Here is a 19,451-nt window from a genome sequence, read left to right on the forward strand (position 1 = left end):
CGATAATTTCGGAGGCAAAGACGTCCAACTTTGGGTGGGGGCAGGGATTTGTTTCATCTCCTAAAATTCAGAAACGGAGTCTTCGAAAGTCTTAATGCGTGTGTTTATTATTATTTTCTAGCATTCAAATGAATGCGAAGCCACGGATCGAATCCCGTCACTCATTTGGGGTTAGCTTCGACCGATATTTCACACGGAAAACAAAACTGGGTCCCTCTTATTTGTACTTGTCCTTAACCTTTGCGGCAACTGCTGTAGATGCGGCTCTGTCCATTCTCTAATAGATTTTACCAGGGGCTGGTGACAGAGAACTGATTTCTTTTCTATTAGGGTTTAGCACATCTTTGTTGAAGGCCTGTAGAATGACCAGGGATTAGATTTGCATCTCTTAGACGCCCTGTGTGGTCTTTGTGTGAAGCTTGTAACTGTTAAAAATGACTTGTTAGGAAGCGTGTGGGCTCTCATCGCTCTCCTTTTGACAGAATGATTGTGAAATTCAGATTGGCCCTGTAGGATTTAGCCCGCAGATTCCACCTGAACCCTAAGCAATTAGACCCTAATCTCACTGCAATCATATTTGAGTTAGGATTTGTTGCACTGTTTACTTCAATTAAAAGCAGTGGAATAATTTTTTTTTTTTTTTTTTGTTCTTCAGCTTTTAAAGTGAAATCTCCAGGCGAAGAACCTCAGGACTTCTTAGGATCGGTTTTGGTGGTGATGGGGGATTTCTTTTCGGCAAGGTTTCCTCCTAGTCCTCCTACCCGCCCCTCCCCCCCATGTAAATAACTCTTCTTTCTTCCCCTGTGGCCACGCTAATGCCCGGAGCTTCTTCTCAGGGCTGAATTCAGGTCGCCTGGGAAGAACCGCGTGATGACTTCCTGCTTCCAGGGGCGCCCAAACTCTTGGGGCGTCCCCAAGTCCCCGACTGGGCTCCGCAGTTCCGCTGGAGCGCGGGGCTTTCCCACCTGCGCCGGTTGGCCTGCTGGTCCCCGCGCGAGCTCCGGGCAGCAGGCGCCGGTCGGGGCCGGCGTCCGGCTTTCCGAGGTGGAGCCGATGCTTCTAAGGCGCCCGGCGCGACTGCCAGGCGGCGCGGTTACTGCAACCGCCGCGTGGTCCGGAGCTGCTCCTTCACCCCCTTCTCCCCCGGGATCCACTGTGGCCCCTTAGCGCCTGGACGTGGGAGAGGGCCTGTGGTCTCCTCCGCGCTCCGCTTCCTCCGCCCTCGTACCGGCCCGGCCGGCATGGGGCCTCTCTGCCTGGCTCCGGCCAGCGTCCAGGCCCGGAGCGCCCCGGGCGGCCTCCAGCCTCTCTCCGGCGGGCTCGGTCCGGAACGCGGGGTTCCGGGCATCCCCTGCCGGGCCGGCAGGATCTCAGCGATTCTCAGGGCGTTTCACCCCACTGCGGTCCCCCAGGGTCGCCCGCGGTTACTACTATCAGATCAGGTCACCTTAGTAGTAGTTCTTGAACTGTGGTGAGTTTATCGCCTTCATTTATTTATCCGATGCAAGTTTGTCACTCAGATCATCTCATCTGGGAGACATATACCAGTGACTTCGGTTTATCGGGATTTTTCTGTTTTGATTCACGACCACATATTTGCTCCCAGTGAGTCTGATTCAGTTCCCTAATTGACTGCTTCACCTTTCTCATGCACCCTGGAGCCGGCCAACATAGGATGTAAACAAGAAGAATTTTCTGGTACCTAGACCTCAATGCTATATATCTGCAAAAGGAGCAGGGAGATACCACTTTTGAAACTTCCCAATAAACTTTTTAATGTCACGTGCTGTCATTGTCACTTGCCGCAGACAAAAAAAAATTTTTTTTAATGTTCTTTGATTCTAGTAATGAAGGAAAGCCAGCCTACAGCCTAGCTCTGCCTTTGTAAATAAAACATTTTAAAATGAGGAAAAAGTACTTTGCTGAGAGTACTACATAAATGTGAGCAATGATAGCTAGTTTAAACAAGTAGTTTTCTCTTCCGGTGTTTTCTGAGATGGAGTCTATTTTAAACAGTCTCCTCTCTTTGGATAATTCTTATAGCTAATTATTCTTAACTTTATTAAGAATTCTTGAGGGTTCAAAGGAATAAAGGAGATTCTGTCTTGCCTTTGGATGGGGGGAGGTGGGAATGTGGTCTTGGAGTGGGGAGGGAGGGGGAGCCAGACTGTGATAATCTCTTTGAGATCTACCAGAAGTCTTGATCTATTGATTGAGGATCCCTGCTTTAAATGAGTCCTGTGTGCAGTTTAGTGCAGTTTTTCTTTTGTGAATAGAGACTGTATCAAAATCCTAGTGTGACCATGACAATTGGGTAATCACACACTAGGCATCTTTGCTAATGGAGAGATTCTGTAAATATGTTTCTAGTGAATACACAGCTAACAGTCACAGTGGAAGGGTCAGGTGCCACAAATCATAGATTATTCTGCCAAGGGTTGCCAGCCATCCGAGGTTTGGAAGGACATTAACTGCCTTTGCATTCTCAGAATACTCTCCTCAGTTTGTGATTTCACTTACTTGACCCTACTTCTGTTATTAAAAAGCTGGCAGGCTCAATCAAGGGCAAGCAGGTTGGCTACCTACCCTTCTGGCAGCTCTCCAATATTCCCATTTAGCTGCCAGGAGACAAGGAGAGGAGTGAATCAGTCATGTAATCCCTTAGTAGCTAGAAGGAACCAGGAAAACTTTAGTGGCAGCAGGCAGATCCATTTCTAAATTCTTCATATATGTAATAAATTCCTCTAGGAAAATTCACTTGTAGGAAGGTCAGGGAGGGGAACATTAAGAAGTGACTTAGGTATAGAAACTCTCAAGCAGTTTCCTTGGAAAGTAAGTTATAAGTGCATTCTTTGATAGCTTCAGTTTTGAAAATTGCCACAAACAAATAGGATTTTCGTTACTAACAGGGAGCAACAATTAGGAAAAATGTCCCTCATCAGGTAGTAGAGGGGAAAATAAATCAAGAGCCTTAAGTGAAATTTGGAGGATTATCACTTCCTGTCCATAGAACAAACCTCTGGCATTTCACATTTGTTTTACCAGAGAAATTGTTGCTAATTTGGTAAGATCTAAGTACTCAACTTTCAGAGCAAAGTGAAATTGAAATATATAAAAATATTTTTCTTGCTTTCTTAAATTGAAACAAGTAGGTATTTGGCATATTGGAAAATTGCAAAAGCAAAATACATCTCTCTCATTCTTACCTTGATGATGTAAAATCTAGGAATATCACATGAAAGAGTCACAAGGGTGAAACAAAACTTTCTAGGTTACCTTTGTTGGCAGGATAGGCCCTTTTCTCACACTTTTACACTGGAAGTGACTCTCGGATCTATAGCTATTATGATTGACGATAAAGCCATCACTTTTACTGGTGAGTACCATGGCTGATCTAGTGGGTCTCCTGGAGAAGGGAATGGCAACCCACTCTAGTATTCTTGCCTGGAGAATTCCATGGACAGAGGAGCCTGGCGGGCTGCAGTCAATGGGGTCACACAGAGTTGGACACGACTGAGTGACTTAACACACACCGTGACAAGTACACTGACTTCATCAATCAAGTCTTCTCCAGGAGATTTGCTTATGTGAGAGGACTTGTAGCACTTATTGAACAGGAATGGAAAGTACAATTCACTGAACTATGAATGTTCAGCATGGCTGGAAAAGTGTATTTTGGAAGAATAGTCTGTTTCTAATATGTCAGGAAATCTTTAGCTGTGAGATATTAAGAAAAACTAATTTTTTGTTCAAAATTAGACTGTCATTATATTAGTGTATTCTTAAAGAATGGAGATAGACATTACTCATCTACATTACCAAAGGGGAAAAATATTTAAAAACCAGATGACAGATTGGTGCCTTATAATTTAAGCAATACTGAATGGTGAATAATCTTCCAAGTTCATTTAAGCAGGGATAGGGAGAGAATCTCTATAAAAGTGAATAAAAATGATCTTATTGTACAGATATGCCTAATCCCCCATTTTATTAGCTTATAATGCAAATCATTACTTGCTCTTGCTACTAAGAGCCATTTTAATATAATGGATTCATTTCAGAAACCCTCAAGGAAACCAAAGCCTATGTCCTTTTATGGGTTTATGAGGAGCTTTCAACTGGTCCCACCCAAGTTGGAGACATAGATATATTTCTTCTTGCATTTTAAGTTACAAGTTGGAATTTATGCCAATGAGTATTTTCCATATTGACTAACACTTCTTGCCAGAGAAGTTTTTCTTCCAAGTGAACAGATAGCAAGTGGACAAAAGGAAATTTTAAGCTTATGTGATGTGATAGCAGTCAGAATACACATTCTTAAATTTAGAGCGGTAAAGTGAAAGCGGAAGTAAAGTCGTTCAGTTGTGTCCCACTCTTTGTGACCCCATGGATGGTAACCTAACAGGTTTATCCATCCATTGGATTCTCCAGGCAGGAATACTGGAGTGGGTTGCCATTTCCTTCTCCAGGGTATCTTCCAGACCCAGAGATCAAACCTGGGTCTCCTGCACTGCGGGCAGACTCTTTACCAGCTGAGCCACCAGGGAAGTAAAAATAAACATATTCTTTTTTTTCTTTTGTATATCTGCTGTTAGTCAACACCTGTGTAGTGACTGGCACATAATAGTTATTCAATAAGTTTGCTGAATGAATAAACTTATGAAACTATTTCCTTGGTTGTAATTTTTTTCTGACATATGAAAATGTAAAAATAAAGGAGTGTTACTAACATCTTTCTTTCCTTTTTTAAAAATATGAACAAAAAATTGTTAAAATTCTGTGTGGGTTTGATTCAGAATGACAGAAAAGTGTCCGCATTCTATGCCAGTTAGCAAGAGAGAAATCTCTGACTCACATTTCTCTGCCTATGGAAAACAAAACTGTTTTAGGTAGTGCTGAAATGTTTAAAACAAACAACCCCCCCCCAAAAGCTTAGATGTAACACAAGATGAACCCTAAAAATTAATGACTTGGAAAATCCACAGAGTTAATCTCTTTTTTACATTCCAGCCTTAAACTTTCTATGGCACACCCGCCATTCAGGACTTTTAAATTTCTAAAGAGTAGTCATCTTCTGAAGTGGTGAGGAGACCAGAAGGTCACAAATCCTATATCATTCGTTAAAGGGTGGGGGTGGGAACTGGCCAGTGTGGTCTCACCTACTAGAAAAGAATTCAAGAACTCACTTTGGTTTAATATTAATGCCACAGAGGGCCGCTCTAAGGAAGGTGGCCGAAGACCAAGAGGAATCTGTTATGCAGGCACAATGGCTATTGTTAACTGTGTTCCCAACTTCTAGTCCTTACAAGCACCCCTCACGTTTGAGTAGGGACTGTAGCTCTGGGGCAAAATGAAACACTGGCGTGAGGTCAGTGGGGGCAATAATCAAAACATTGGAAGTAGGTTCAGAGTTGGGATGCCCTGTGCCTTTTATTGGCCCAAACAGCTTCTACTGGAGTCACTCTTTGTTGATTTGGAGTCTGCTCAAGATGCTATACACGTTAAGGGAAGACCATACTGGCAAATTCTTCTCTATTTTGAATATGAAGCCTTTTATCAATGAGTGTGAGGGTATTATTTCAAGTGCAAAATATGTGCTTATGTACCAAGGACGTCCCCCACTTCAGCTGAGCAGGCTCAGAGAGGACATTAGTATTTGGGCAGCATTTTCTCAGCAAGATGACGAAGACTGGAAGGAGTTAAACAGTAATAGAACCCTGAATAAGCGGACTCTCAGATCTAAATTCCATTTGTTTCAGACTAAAAATCCTCTTTTAAAGGACTCACTTGGCATGAAGATACTGATATCACTTTCAGTTTATATCCAAATGAGCATTTTCTGTTTTAGGGGGTGACAGATAATCCTTCAACTTGTGTTTCTAATAAGAAATGGAGCCATAAAAGGAACTGTCATTTACCAACTCTTCTATGCCGTATCTCGAATACTGGTGACCCACTGTTTACCCAAGAATTCTCCTCTTGATTCACAGATAGGACTTGATATTTTGTCACCACCTTCATGCCAAAAGCAGCTTTCTATGGTGAGAGGGTGATTATAAAATTGTGCTTAAAACAAACAGTGGATAGAAACCAAAAACAGAGGTTGACACAGATATCCTGTTGTCAGTGTACATCCAGCTTAGACCTTATATAGAAGAACTAGGTGATTTGTGACGAGACAAAAATATGGTGGTTTATTTATTTTTTTCATTCAGTCAGTGAATATTCACTGAGGGCTTACACCAGGCAAAGTACTAGGCATGGAGAAAAAGCTATGTCTCTGACCTCAAAAACAATGTGTTTGGGGGAACAGTCATGTATTTAGACAGAGTTCAATGCGATGAGTGGAGTAATGTGAGGTCTGTGCAAAAATGCAGTGGAATCCCATGGGAAGAGGCATCTATGTTCATCAGGAGGAGAAAAAGTAAGACTTGCGCTCACTCTTGAGGAAAGAGCAGAGTTTATCAGGCATCCCAGCTGGAGGATACAGCATGTGCAAAGGCTTGGGGGCAATGAAGAGCATGTTGTGTTTAGGGAGTCATATCTAGTTTGTGTTCCTGAAGCAGAAAGTGTAAGAAGAATGTCAGGAGCAAAACTGAAGGGATGGTTCCCGCTAAACATTTTGAAGACCCTTGAATGCTAGACTAGGTAAGGTAGATTATTTATCTTGTAGCACATGGAAAGCCATAGAAAAAATTCAGACATAATGAGTTGTGCATTTTAGAAAGACCATCTTGTCAGTAGATGGGACAATGGATTGGAAGTGGGGACAAATTAGTGACAATGAGACCATATGATAATTGTTTTTACCTGCCTGCTTGGTGTAAGAGTGCTAACGAGAACTACCTTTCATTAAATAGATAGAAATCCTCAAACCCTGGAAAGAATAAAGGCATAAAGATAGCTTCCAAAGAGGCACTTTTTAAAGAAAAATAACTGTTGACACTGGGTAAAGATGGTTGGTTAATTTTGTATGCACTGCATATTCCTTTTAGGGTCAAGGATGCATTGCTCATTGTTTTACTTAGTTGCATGATTGACATCCACCTGAGCTGCCATCTCTGTTCCCGTGCTGAAAGGCTCTATAGTATTATAGACATTGTGCTGCCAATTGTGTCTCCTGTTGTGTTCCCTAGTCTCTGTAAGACCTTGGGGGAGTCACTTTCCTCTCTTTGATTCTCACTTTTCTCAGTCATAAAGTGAGGGCACAGTGTAAGTTATTTGTAATGCTACTAATATTTATATTGTTCTATGACTTGTGACTTTGTTCCCACTTATTAACCTCTTCTGCTGTTTATTTCTTACTTCATCTGAATGGTTTTTCACAATTTTAAAAGTGACAGAAATATTTGGAAGATAATCCCGGATGTGTTATTTAGGGCAAAATTCTGTTTTTATTGTACTGCATTGAACACAGCTTTCCTCCTGGAAATAGCAGGATATTGCTAGCTGTTTTGAAACTGTGGAATTTCTGCTCAAATGAGTCACATCTTATCCTCATGTGAACAAAAAGATGACTAATCACTTTCAATGTCTACTAGGTTAAGTTAATAATTTAGCTCGATTTTTAGGTTGTAGATTTTCCTTTCCAAAATGATTCTCAGGTCAGATAACTGTATATTCTCAGAAAACTAACGTATGGATAAACCTGTGGCCCTTAAAAATTATAGAAAATGCACTGCTTCTAGTAATACTTTCCTTATTTTAAATTATGCATTTCCTTGGAAGCGTCCAGTTATTTAATGACCTTTTTCTTTCCCCACTTAAGGACCTGTTTACATTAGTAATATATCTTCCAGGGCTCTGGGAGTTCATAGGGTTTGTACCTACCAAACAGCTCAGCACACTTACTGTGCTCCAGAGACATGCAGGGGGTCCAGGACAAATCAAAATGTTTTTAAATGTATGACATGTGTGAAGTTGATGAAAATTCATGACACTCTCTGTCAGGGCTGCTTGAGCTTAAATCATCAGAGAAAGGTAAGTGTAAAAAATAATTTTGTTTAATACTTTCAGTTCTGGAATCCTTCCCATTTCTTACTCATGTTCCCATGTTTTAGTTCTGTTCTATTTAGTAGACTGATTACGAAAATAAAAAAATTAAAAATTAGCAGCATGCTCTAAATTGCTTTTCAGAATTTCCTGCTTAAACCATCACTCAGATGTGTAACTTTTAAAGAGGAATTGAAATGTGGTTTGAGAATGTAATCACGTACTATAGAACATGCAAAATACATGTGAAAGACCACACGAGTGGTGTTAATTTAACTGATTATACTTTCTGCTTTAGAAATATTTTCAAATTTATCTTTTAAAATTGAAAAGAAAATATTGCAAGAAAATTTTAAGAGATTTCAAGGAAAAAAAAGCCAAAATGCTTTGGATATTGAGATCAGCTGTTTTTAAGTAAAAATCCATTCAAAGCAAAATAAAAGGCATTGTGTAGTGTGTGCCGGCTAAAACTGAGAACACAAGAGCACTGCAGTTAATTAGAACCAATCAACAGAATGCTTTGCAACATTTCTCACATCAGTGCACCATCTGATCTTCATAATACAAATTTCCCACAGCCTTGATGCAAAAAGAACTAGAAATAAATATTTGAGTCATTAAAATATATGATGTATTTCAGTTGCTCTTTTCAATGATTATTTTTTATTGCTGTGAAAATAAGATTTGAAAATTCCCAAATATTGATCTGTGTTTTAGGAGGATAATCTTAGTAACTTTTTTTTTTTTTTTTTGGCTGGGGGGGTGTGATTTTGTATGCGTTTGAACATGAGAAAAAAATATTGATTTTGAAAATAACATTTAAAACGTGAATTTGAGTTTTTATATGATTTATATATGATTACTGTACTTGTGAAACATGACCGGGATTGTCCTGAACTGTTGAGTCATTATTTTATGAATGAAGTACTACATTATAGTTATTTTTATATTAACAGAATGCTGAACTAAGTTAACTGCATTAACATTTATATCATACTATGTCTTAAAAGGATATGCAGTACTTAACACTGTTATATTCCTACAGTTTATTCACTGCTTGGTTCTACTCAGAAGTTTTACTTTTCTTTCATTTATTATATATCAGGAATTGTTCTGCTAGTCCATGAATATTGCTTTTGCCATATTTTCATGAAGTTCTTGGTTTGCTCATTATAAACAACATGGGTTTCCCTTTTCTTTTCCTGTATGTCCTATGTTTGATTTTATTTTATAATTTTATTTTTTGGGTGTGTGTCTGGTTCTCTGTTGTGTTTTTACATTAAAGGTAGAGCTCCCTCGGGGCCACTGAGGTGCTTCAAAACATTGGTAAAATAGCTTGTTAAAAATGTTTAACTGGAGTCAGAAATATATACGTCTTGACAACAGTTTATAAGTTTTTCTCCCTTATAAAAGGTAATTTGTAAATGTCTAGCAGGTGCCCCTTTTAGAGGCAAAAATAACTCTGAAACTGGTGCTATTAATAAGAGAATTGTCTTCCAAAGGAGCGGATGATCCCTTCCCCTATGTTTATAAAGTACAACTTGCTGACAGCAGTAATTTACTCCTCAGACTGCAGTCATCTCTTACAGAAAGGAGACATGCTCTAGAAGAATACAGTCCGAGTTTGACTGTTTTTGGGTTTTGTTTGTTTTGTTTCAGTCTCTATACTTTCTCCTCTCACATCACACAAGATTTTTTTTTTCTCTCTGTTCCCCCCAAAAAGCTTTTTGCTGAATATTTTCTTTCTTGAGCATTCACTATCTATTTCTGGAGAAAAAAAAATAGTTTCAAAGAATTATCTTCTCTTTAAAACTAAATGTTTCTTGTACTCTTCTTGGTACAGATTTGATCGACCAAGGGTGTCTCTTAGCTGAGTTCTCTCCAGGAAATTTACTCTTTCTACTGCTTTACATAGACAGACAGCTTTGATGAGAAATACTTTAGAATGCTCATCTTTCAAGTACAGGAAAAGACTATGTTAGGATGTAAATTTTTTTCTGACTATAGAGCCTGTTAAATGCATAGTAATATTTGTGTTTACATTTAAAAAATCTGATCTATTTGCTTGCCAGCTTTGGAGAATTCGCTGCAAATGTTCATTGCTCCATGAAAAGCAGTTTCAATAAATAACAGCCTGAAATGGGCTCCGTTGCAGTTAATTTGATTTATAGGAATTAGAATAATAATGCTCTAAAACGTATATTAAAATAACTCTGCTATCTCTAACATTGTTATTTCTTAAAGCAAACAATTTAGATAGAAACGTCATTTGATAAAAATAATTGGTTCACGTAAAATGGGACTCACATTCTTTTGCCAGACTCAGAAGCTACTCTTCAGTGTACTTCATTAGACGCTATTCTCATTCATCTTGAAGTCTTAAGAAAAGAGCCACCTTCTTTATTTTTAAAAATTATTTTTTAAAAAGTAAACAAATGCAGGGAAGATGGAATAAAATTTCTAACCGAATTTACTTACTGCTATTCAATTCTTTAAACATTTTCCTAGGGGACAGGAATGTCATATGTTTAGTTTCAGGACAAAGGCACCTTTTTAAATGACGAGCTTTAAGGAAATCTATAAAGAAGTTTGTTTAATAGAAAGTAGGCTCACTAAACTTTTGGTTATAAAAATTATCTCATTACAAAGTTAGAAAATAACTAATCTAATGAACTTTAGAACTACTGTAAGGTTAATCTTTAATAAAGAGCATCCTTAAAAAAAAATAAAAGCAGTTACAAGCAACTTCTAGAATTCATTTTGGGTAACATGTCCAGGGACACATTGTTTTATTGTTTTTCTTTGGTTTTCTATGGTAAAGCTGATTATCTGTATAACTTGAGACTGTTTTCAGGTAGTGGTTTTATGCAGGGCTAGTGTTATACAGTTTAAAACCAAAACCTTAGAGTCGTATAACATTAATTGACTCATTTATCAATTGTGGATTATTATTACCACTATTATTATTTTGCCTGAGAAATGACCAAACTATATACAAGCAAGGAATTAAAACAATTCAGGTTCTTGGCAATGGTTTAAAGTTTCTCTAATAGATTAGAAATTAATTAAAAGCCCCTTGCATGTGATTCATTAATATTCATATTTATATTTTGAGACTCAAATGAATTTAAAAATTTAAGATCATTAAATGATTTTAGCTACATGTTGTGTTATGGCAAAAATATATATATATTGTAAGCTTTTTCATTTAAAAGAGTGTTTATATTTATGTTGCTTTTTAATAGAAAGTTGCTAAATGTAAAAACACTTGTTAATATGTTTTATTTGTTAATGAAAACAATTTCATAGATATTAATAAATCTTCACTTTCTTGGCTACTTTCTAACATTTTTAATTTATTTTAGAATACAGATATTTATTTTAAGGGGATAGGTAAATATATTTGGAATTCGCATTCACATCAGTGAAGGAGAGTTTAAACTCTCCAACAGGATAGTGAACTTTTTACTGGGATTCAGTTTGACTGCCTTGTATATGATTTGACAGAAGTAGCTAGTGAAATCTAACCAAAACCAGAAATCAACTGAGAGTATAGTCAAGAAGGAAAAAGGAAGACTTGGAGGAAATGATATTTTCCCATCAGTGGATAGGCATGCATACATTAAAGGCATAAAAGCCAGCAGGCGGAGAAACAAAAGCTGTATACTGAGGATTCTGCAAGTCTGAATTAACCAAATGGAAAAAAAAAAAATGAAATCATTCTGCTTAAACTTGTTCACTAATAAAAGGAGAATCGCTTTTGTTAAATATGCTTGGTGTGATTATCAAGCAAAATTTTTTTCTCCCAGACATCTATGAATAAAACATGTGTTTGAGCACTAGGTAAACAAACAATAAATGGATGAGTTCAGTTGCAACATAATAACATTTTATTTAGAAAACATATATAATCATATTTGTATTGGCAATCCAAATTTAATGACTTCTTTCAGTAAAATTAAAGTGCCTCACAAATAGCATCTTATACATAAGGACTGCTTATTCTTTGCCCATCTTTTTTCTATTTTTCCTAAGAAACAGATTTTGAAGGTCTCTGCTGAACCCTGTATAGACCAGATGAAGTGTGATTTCTCAGGAAAAAATGTTCTTTGGAATCATCTTAATTTTAGGTTACAGACGCTGTAAAAATAAATTTTAAAATACATTTCTAGGGCTGAGAGAGAAAATGTTCTCAAGTCTAGTGTGCCTTGGGCGGCTTTGAACAAGGCTCTGTGTGTAGCTGAACCACAGCCTTTGGCTTATTAGCCGTTTCATTAACACAACATCTTCTGTAAACTATGAATGAGAAGAAACCATTTACAATAAGGAAAGCAAACAACAGAATGAATTTCCTCTGTTGGTGTTTTATAAGACTGTTAAACAGAAAATGGAGGGAAGAACTCTCTTTAGACGATATCACTTAATTAAGTAAAGCATCCTAATCAGAGTCCCCTCCAATTGTAATGACTGTAGGGAGTCAAGTACATTTCTGTCTATATTAGAGTATCTAACTGCAATGATTTATTGATATTTATTTTAGAAGTACAGCACAAAAGCAATAAAACAGGAGAAGCAGGGAGAAGGGAGCTATTGCTTACTGCAGGTACAATCAGAGCACTTCAGCAGAATTCCTGATTTTCTTGTGGGAGGTTTTCCTTTCTAAAATAAGAGCACATTTTTAGATGAGAATGTTCTTTTACCGCATTTGACTTCTATTCCAAATATTCACTGTGACATTTCTTTGTCCATTGGTGAATCATTGATTCACTTTCTTCTCTGCAAGAATCACCGCAAATGAGTGGGTGAACACCTGCTGTTTTCTGCAGTGACATTCCTGGATTGCATTCTACACTGATTTTAGACTTAAAATACAGCTTCTCTGTATGAGAGAGATTTGAGGCAGGAGAGTCAATACACTGGATAGTCAGGCAGACATTGGCTGCCCTCCAAGCTGCACACAGCATAAACCTGTTTATCTGCTGCATTTCACAAATCTCAAAAACACGTGAATAATCAGGCAAGCAACTGGATAAGTGATTCACACTAGGGAATCTAACCAATATTCTGATGAGAGGGTCCTATGATACTAAGACATTGGGGCAAATAGACTTGTATTATAGAAATTGCACATAATAAACTTGATTAGTGGTTCAAAGGAAAAAACATTGTATATCAAAACAGGTGTATACAGAATATACAGGTATCCCAACTCTGTGGATTTTGGTTGGATATTTATGTGCAAGTTATCTGGATAATTGAGTTCAAAGATACACTTTCAGTCATACCTTTCTAATAATTTGAGCAATGTACCTTGGATAACTTAATATTAGTTATCAAGATAATTTATTTCTAGATTCCTTGATCTAAATATTGGAGGCCAGTGCCTTAAGACCCCAAAATACAATAACATATATTTAAAATTAAATTACCAAACATGCTTAGAACCTACTTTGTGGAAGTAAACATTTCTCAAATAGTTACACTCATTTTTATAATTGAAGATTATTTGCTTGGTTGGGTCGGGAAGACCCCTTGGAGTAGGAAATGGCAACCCACTCTAGTGTTCTTGCCTGGAAAATCCCATGGACAGAGGAGCCTGGCAGGCTACAGTCTATGGTGTTGCAAAGAGTCAGACATGACTGAGTGACTGAGGATACATACACAATTGCTTCGTAATAAGTGAATTAGGCAAACAAAGGTACAATTATTGATATATTTGCTATTTTGATTATCTCTCTTAATTTCTATTATTCCTTCCTGAGTTGCTGATCTTTCAGCCTCTCTCTTGTTTTGTTTTGTTTTTTTTTTTTTTAATCTCAAAGGTTATTATTGTTCTTTAGCATTCAGTTGTAAAATGAAAGTTCTCAAAAGTTTAGGTGGTGGTGGTTTAGTCACTAAGTTGTGTCCAACCCTTGTGATCCCATGGACTGTAACCTGCCAGGCTCCTCTGTCCATGGGATTCTCCAGGCAAGAATACTAGAGTAGGTTGCCATTTCCTTCTCCAGGGGATTTTCCTGACCCAGGAATCGAACCCCTAGTCTCCTGCATTGCAGGGAGATTCTTTACCAACTGAGCTATGAGGGAAGATTTGGGGCTAGTTTTGGGGCTAACCTCAAAAGTATGCTTTAGTTCTAAAGATCTATTAAGATTGTTTATGAATTTTAGGCTTGCATTACTTCCATAAACTAGACCTGGTTATAATCACAGTAAGATGAATTGTCTGTTTGCTTGGTTTGTCTGTCTTATTTACCTTCTAGTATAGTCCTACCATGTTAGTACCAAGAGAGGTAGGAACATTTGCAAACACAAAATGCTGTTCCAGAGAAAAGAAGAGTCATATAAAGCATTTAAATTATTGTTGTATACCCTACAACTTCCTTTTTCTGTATTGCAGAGAGAAAGACTAATTGATAAAACTTTTGACACGGGAAAACTTGGTTAGATTAGTAACCAAAGATGTCATCATCTTAGCTACAGAAAATCTTGGAAAAGGTAGGTTACCTGGAAATTGATATTTCAAATGAAATGTTGCTACTTTCAAGCTTCTTGATTAAAGCCTTGCCCCAAGGGAACCTATATTTGGGTCTGTTGCCAGTCGTACTGTCAATTTTTTTTCTTGCTTTGACATTTTCTCTTTTTCTTGCTTCATCTCAGGTTTTCTTTCTTCAGGATCAGACGCAGAAACTGATTGAATGGCTCCACTGATCAGGATTTGAAAAACCAAATCTCAGAACCTACCACTTGGTGTGTGTCTGCCTTGAGCAGTTTCTTCTTTAGCAACAGGACACTTGCATAATATGGGAGCATCTTTTCTTCTTCACTTCTCCCTGATTTTGTAAAACGTGATCAATTTTTTTCCCCATAATTTTTAAAGTTAACTTCATGGGAAATCTCGTTGCAAACACAATGTAAAAGCTAAAATGCATCTTTTGAAAGACGCGTGTAGGTAAGTGTCAGTTCTAAGTTTGGGGGTAGTCGAGTGATATTAAAATTACTGCTAATCTCATCAACAATCTGAAAGCTCAACACTTGGATTTTTGAAACCATGGGAAATTTCACTAACCTCTCTGTATGACCTGGATTTTGAGTGTACGTCCATAAAGTTGTAGTTGTGCCTGTGAGCCTCAACTGAGATCAACCATAACTTTTCCCTCAGCCACACAGAACTCTTCTGGAGGATTTTTTTAAGTGGTCATTGTTCACTATGACCAAAATTTCAAAAATGATCGCTAAACCCCATAAAATCTATATACCATAGCAACCTAAGAAATAATAGATTGGTTGTGAGTGAACTTTTTGCTTATGAAAACAATACAAACAGGATATAAAGTTTTAAAATATTCCTTTCTTTTCCCCTAGCCCCTTCAATCCTTGCAGTGAAAGCACTGAATCCTAACCACTGGACCTCCAAGAAACTCCCTCTCATATACATTAACAGACACTTTACAGCAATAATTTTATTTATTTATTTGTGGCCACGCTGGGTCTCTGTTGCTGTTCGGGCTTTTTTCTGTTGTGGAGAGCGGGGACTACTCTCAGCTATGGTGCATGGCCTTCTCGTTGCCGTGGCTTCTCTTGTTGCGGAGTTCAGGCTCCAGGGCAAATGGGGTTCAGCAGTTGCCCATGTGGGTTCAAATTAGTTGTGGTGCCGGGGCTCTAGATCACAGGCTCAATTGTTGCAGCTCATGGGCTTAGTTGCTCGGCAGCATGTGGGAATCTCAGTTCCCTGGCCAGGGATCGAACCCGTGTCTCCTGCATTGGCAGGCAGACTCTTTACTACCGAGCCACCGGGGAGGCCTCTAACAGACATTTACAAGCAAGTGTATCTTCTTTTAAATCTCAAGTAACATCATACAATATATTTACTCTTCTGAACTTCCTTTTATTCACTTAGCAATGTATTTTGGCTGCATGTTGCCCTATATGTGGGTCTACCCCATTCTCCTAGCAGTTGCACAGGATATCAGGTAATATGATATTATGGATCTAATGTACCCATATTGGTGCTTATTTAGAGTGCTTTCTTTTAGACTTTTTGCTTTCTCAAATAATAGTTTAGCAAACATATGTGTATTTTGTGAACTTCCATAAATTTTGGTAGAATTAATTTCTTGATGTGAAAGTGCTAGATAAAAACACATTTACAATTTTTGAATGATATTGTCACATTATTGCTACAACCAAAGAGGGTCTTTCAACTTACTTTTCACTCACTGTTGAGAGGCAGGTGTTTTGACAAGGGCTGAGGGGAGTTCTGTGTGTGGCACATTCGCCTGCCATCCTGTCTCTTCAAGCGTGGCTCTTCTACATAGCTCAGTGGCAGCCGCGATGGTACGTGAAGGCCTGGTGGAGAAAGAGAACATTCCTGTGGGCTGTGTGCTGCGGTAGCAGCGATGGCTGGGCCGGGGCAGCCCTGGGATGGTGAGGGAATGAGCTGGCAGGTACAGCTGCCATCATTAGGATCAGATCTGAGCTTTCACCCCAACTTGCTGGCAGTCTTCCTGACAAATGTGGGTGGGTCACAGAGCAGGATCAGGAGTCATTCACACAGGCTATATTGAGAATGGAGATGGAGGAGAATAAGAATCATAACACACACACACACACACACACACACACACACACACACACACACACCGTAATGCAGCTTTTCTTTCTGTTCAGATTCTTTTTTAATTAATTTTTATTGGAGTATAGTTGCTTTATCTGCTCAGGTTCTTAGCCAGCTGTGTACTTAACTTTTTTTTTTTTTTTTTTTTTGCATCTTAGGCTGGGCTTTTAAGTTAGGGCTGGTCTTAGTCACTCGTGGCTGGTCTTCAGCAGGCAGTGGTCCTCCAGGCATCCTCTCCATTTACTATTCAGTTTCTCTGTGTTCAAATAGCCCAGAACACTTATGTGACATGTCCCAGTCACTGGATTTGAAGACACATTCTCATCCTTGAAACTTCTACTCCTTATTCAGTATTTTCATCTGGCCTGGCATCTTGTAAGTCCCATTTTTATCCTTAAATAGAAACTTGGAAGTGCCTCTTAATTTACACCCTTGATTTCAGCCTTTTAAGTTGAGGGTTGCTTTAACGTTCTTACGGATATAGTTACATGAGGAAGTTTAGTTTGTATTCTGCATTAGCATGCTAGGTGCTGTGTAGGGGCTGTGGATACAAAGACGAATGAAACACAGCTCATGCCTTCCAAAAGCTGATAAAATAGTGAAGAGAGCACAAACTGAAGTACAGACTACTCTTTGATAAGTAAGATGGAGGTATTTAATAAAAGTTCTATGAAGTCCCACTTCTGGAAATGTATCCTACAGATATATCTGTATGTGTATGAAAGGACACATAAACCAGTTGTTCACTGAAGCATTGTTTGTGATGGTAAGAGTTAGGAACATTTTGAGTGTCTGCTGACAAGGACGCTTTATGGAGTTTTAATAAATGCTCACTATCTATTGATAGGAAGTGATCTCCGGGGTGTATTTCTTTATGAAAGAAGCAAACTGCAGAATATGTATAGCATGTGATGCTTTTTGTATATGAAATATAGGAAAATGAGCTAGGAAATACAGGAGAATTAATAATGTCTGCTTGAATATGCATAAAAATATTTAAAGACTCCCAAAGAAACTAATGCACACGCTTACCTCTAGGGGGCATCAGGAATTAGTAGGGTGGATGGGAAAAAGGGGTGAAGCACAGCTTCTCAATGCATGCCTTTTTATGTCATTTTAACTTTTGTACAATGTGAATGTATTGTCTGTTCAAAATTATATTAAGTATATTTACATTATAAGATGAAATTCCCCCTCTCAAAGCTCTGCATGCTCTGGAGGTACATGGGAGTGCTTAGCTACTTTGATTTGGGATAAAGATCATTACATGGGACTAGACAAGGAGACCCTGAGCAAGAGAAAGTAGCCTTTTTAGAGACCAATGACTTTTTCTTACTGTATTGTTAGACCCACTATCCCAAGGAAGTTATATTCAGCAGAGCTAGGAGGAAGAACTTCATTCTCTACAAAGTTCTCAGCGATGAAATTGCTTATAAACATGGAACATATCTAAGACATGGGGTAGATTTCATTCTTTAAACTTCCTATAGGCCAGGCTGTTCAGAGTGGCCATTTCAGGTTTCCCGTGATGGTTTTGTCAGAAAGGCATAATTTGCCCATACCTTGAGTTGACCTGCTGAAGTCATGAAATTGAGACATGTGAACATTTCTTCTTTAATTTTTCATGCAGGTCTTATGCTGAGTTGCAAAGAAGAGAGATTACTTGCCTTGCCACAGAAATGCTACTTTTCTTTGACAACCATGTGCTCCCTAAATTTCCCATAATACCACATTAAGGTGATTCAGTGTTCTTGCCTGGAGAATCCCAGGGACGGGGGAGCCTGGTGGGCTGCCGTCTATGGGGTCGCACAGAGTCGGACACGACTGAAGCGACTTAGCAGCAGCAGCGGGATAGAATTAGATCTTGAGAATTCTTTGGTCATTTCTGTGAACTGAGATTATAAGGTTATGAAAAAATGAGGTAGAGAATAAATAACTTGTGAGGAAAAAAGTGTTGATGATAATTTCATGATTATAAGACAGTGGTAGGAGATTGTTGAAGAGTGATATAATCATCACACAAACTACCCAGGGACAGAAAAGACTGCTGGTGGATGAAGGAGATTTTACTTCCTTGTACGTGTCTGCCCTGAATTTACTCACTGCGATGTCAGTGACGACTACTACTACACAGCTGCCATGCTTCCTGCCTTTTCGGTTTATTTCCGCCGTTTTTGTCTATAAGATTACACCCAAGTGATAAGCCCTGACTACCCAGGGAGCAGTGGCAAGTGGCTGGAAACATGGGGGTGGGTGAGCGTGAAAGCAGGTGACTCAGCACCTTCAATTCACCAGTTTACTTCCGTGCCCCTCTGCCCACCCCATATCATTTCATCTCTCAATTGGTCTCAAAATCAGTCCTGTGTTAAAATCCTGGTGACTTGGGAACAAGGCTTCCAGAGATGACAAAGTAGCCTTATAACTTATTCAGCCTAAACCTAGTATCAGGTTCTTTTTGCAAGTGCTAGTGAGTCACTATTTTTATGTGATTACCATGCAAACATGAACATGTTAAGCGAGCTATTGCCAGCAATCAGGGCCACTTGTTAACATAGCATCAGTAAGAGCAACTCAGGTGAGAAACAACTCTGATTATAGGCATTTAGCCCAAATGTACATCAGTTGTAACTCCTTAAATGTATTCTTTTACCAGCTAATTGAAATACTTTATCAGTGAAAGTCTTGACACAACAGTTATACAAACACACATCTAAGAACATGGGGAAATTAAATAAGACTTACAATATACACTTTAACAAAATGATGGCTTAATTTATACTCCCTTTGTAATTTTAACTAAATATTGTGGCTAGTATTTCTTACTTTAACTCCTAAGTATATGGGCATT

The 19,451-nt window shown here is 38.4% G+C and overlaps 1 non-coding gene across 2 annotated transcripts in view; it reads left to right on the top strand.

The window, feature by feature from the left end:
* Positions 1-19,451, top strand: part of LOC110152797 (uncharacterized) — a 109,900-nt gene that overhangs the window by 75,685 nt on the left and 14,764 nt on the right. For both annotated transcript variants that reach the window (XR_011491808.1, XR_011491807.1), the window contains 2 exons: positions 14,387-14,484; positions 14,647-14,938. This is a non-coding gene — a transcript (uncharacterized protein). The remainder of the gene's footprint in view (positions 1-14,386; positions 14,485-14,646; positions 14,939-19,451) is intronic.

This window comes from Odocoileus virginianus, chromosome 16 (genome assembly GCF_023699985.2).
Source record: "Odocoileus virginianus isolate 20LAN1187 ecotype Illinois chromosome 16, Ovbor_1.2, whole genome shotgun sequence".
In the NCBI taxonomy this organism is placed as follows: Eukaryota; Metazoa; Chordata; class Mammalia; order Artiodactyla; family Cervidae; genus Odocoileus; species Odocoileus virginianus.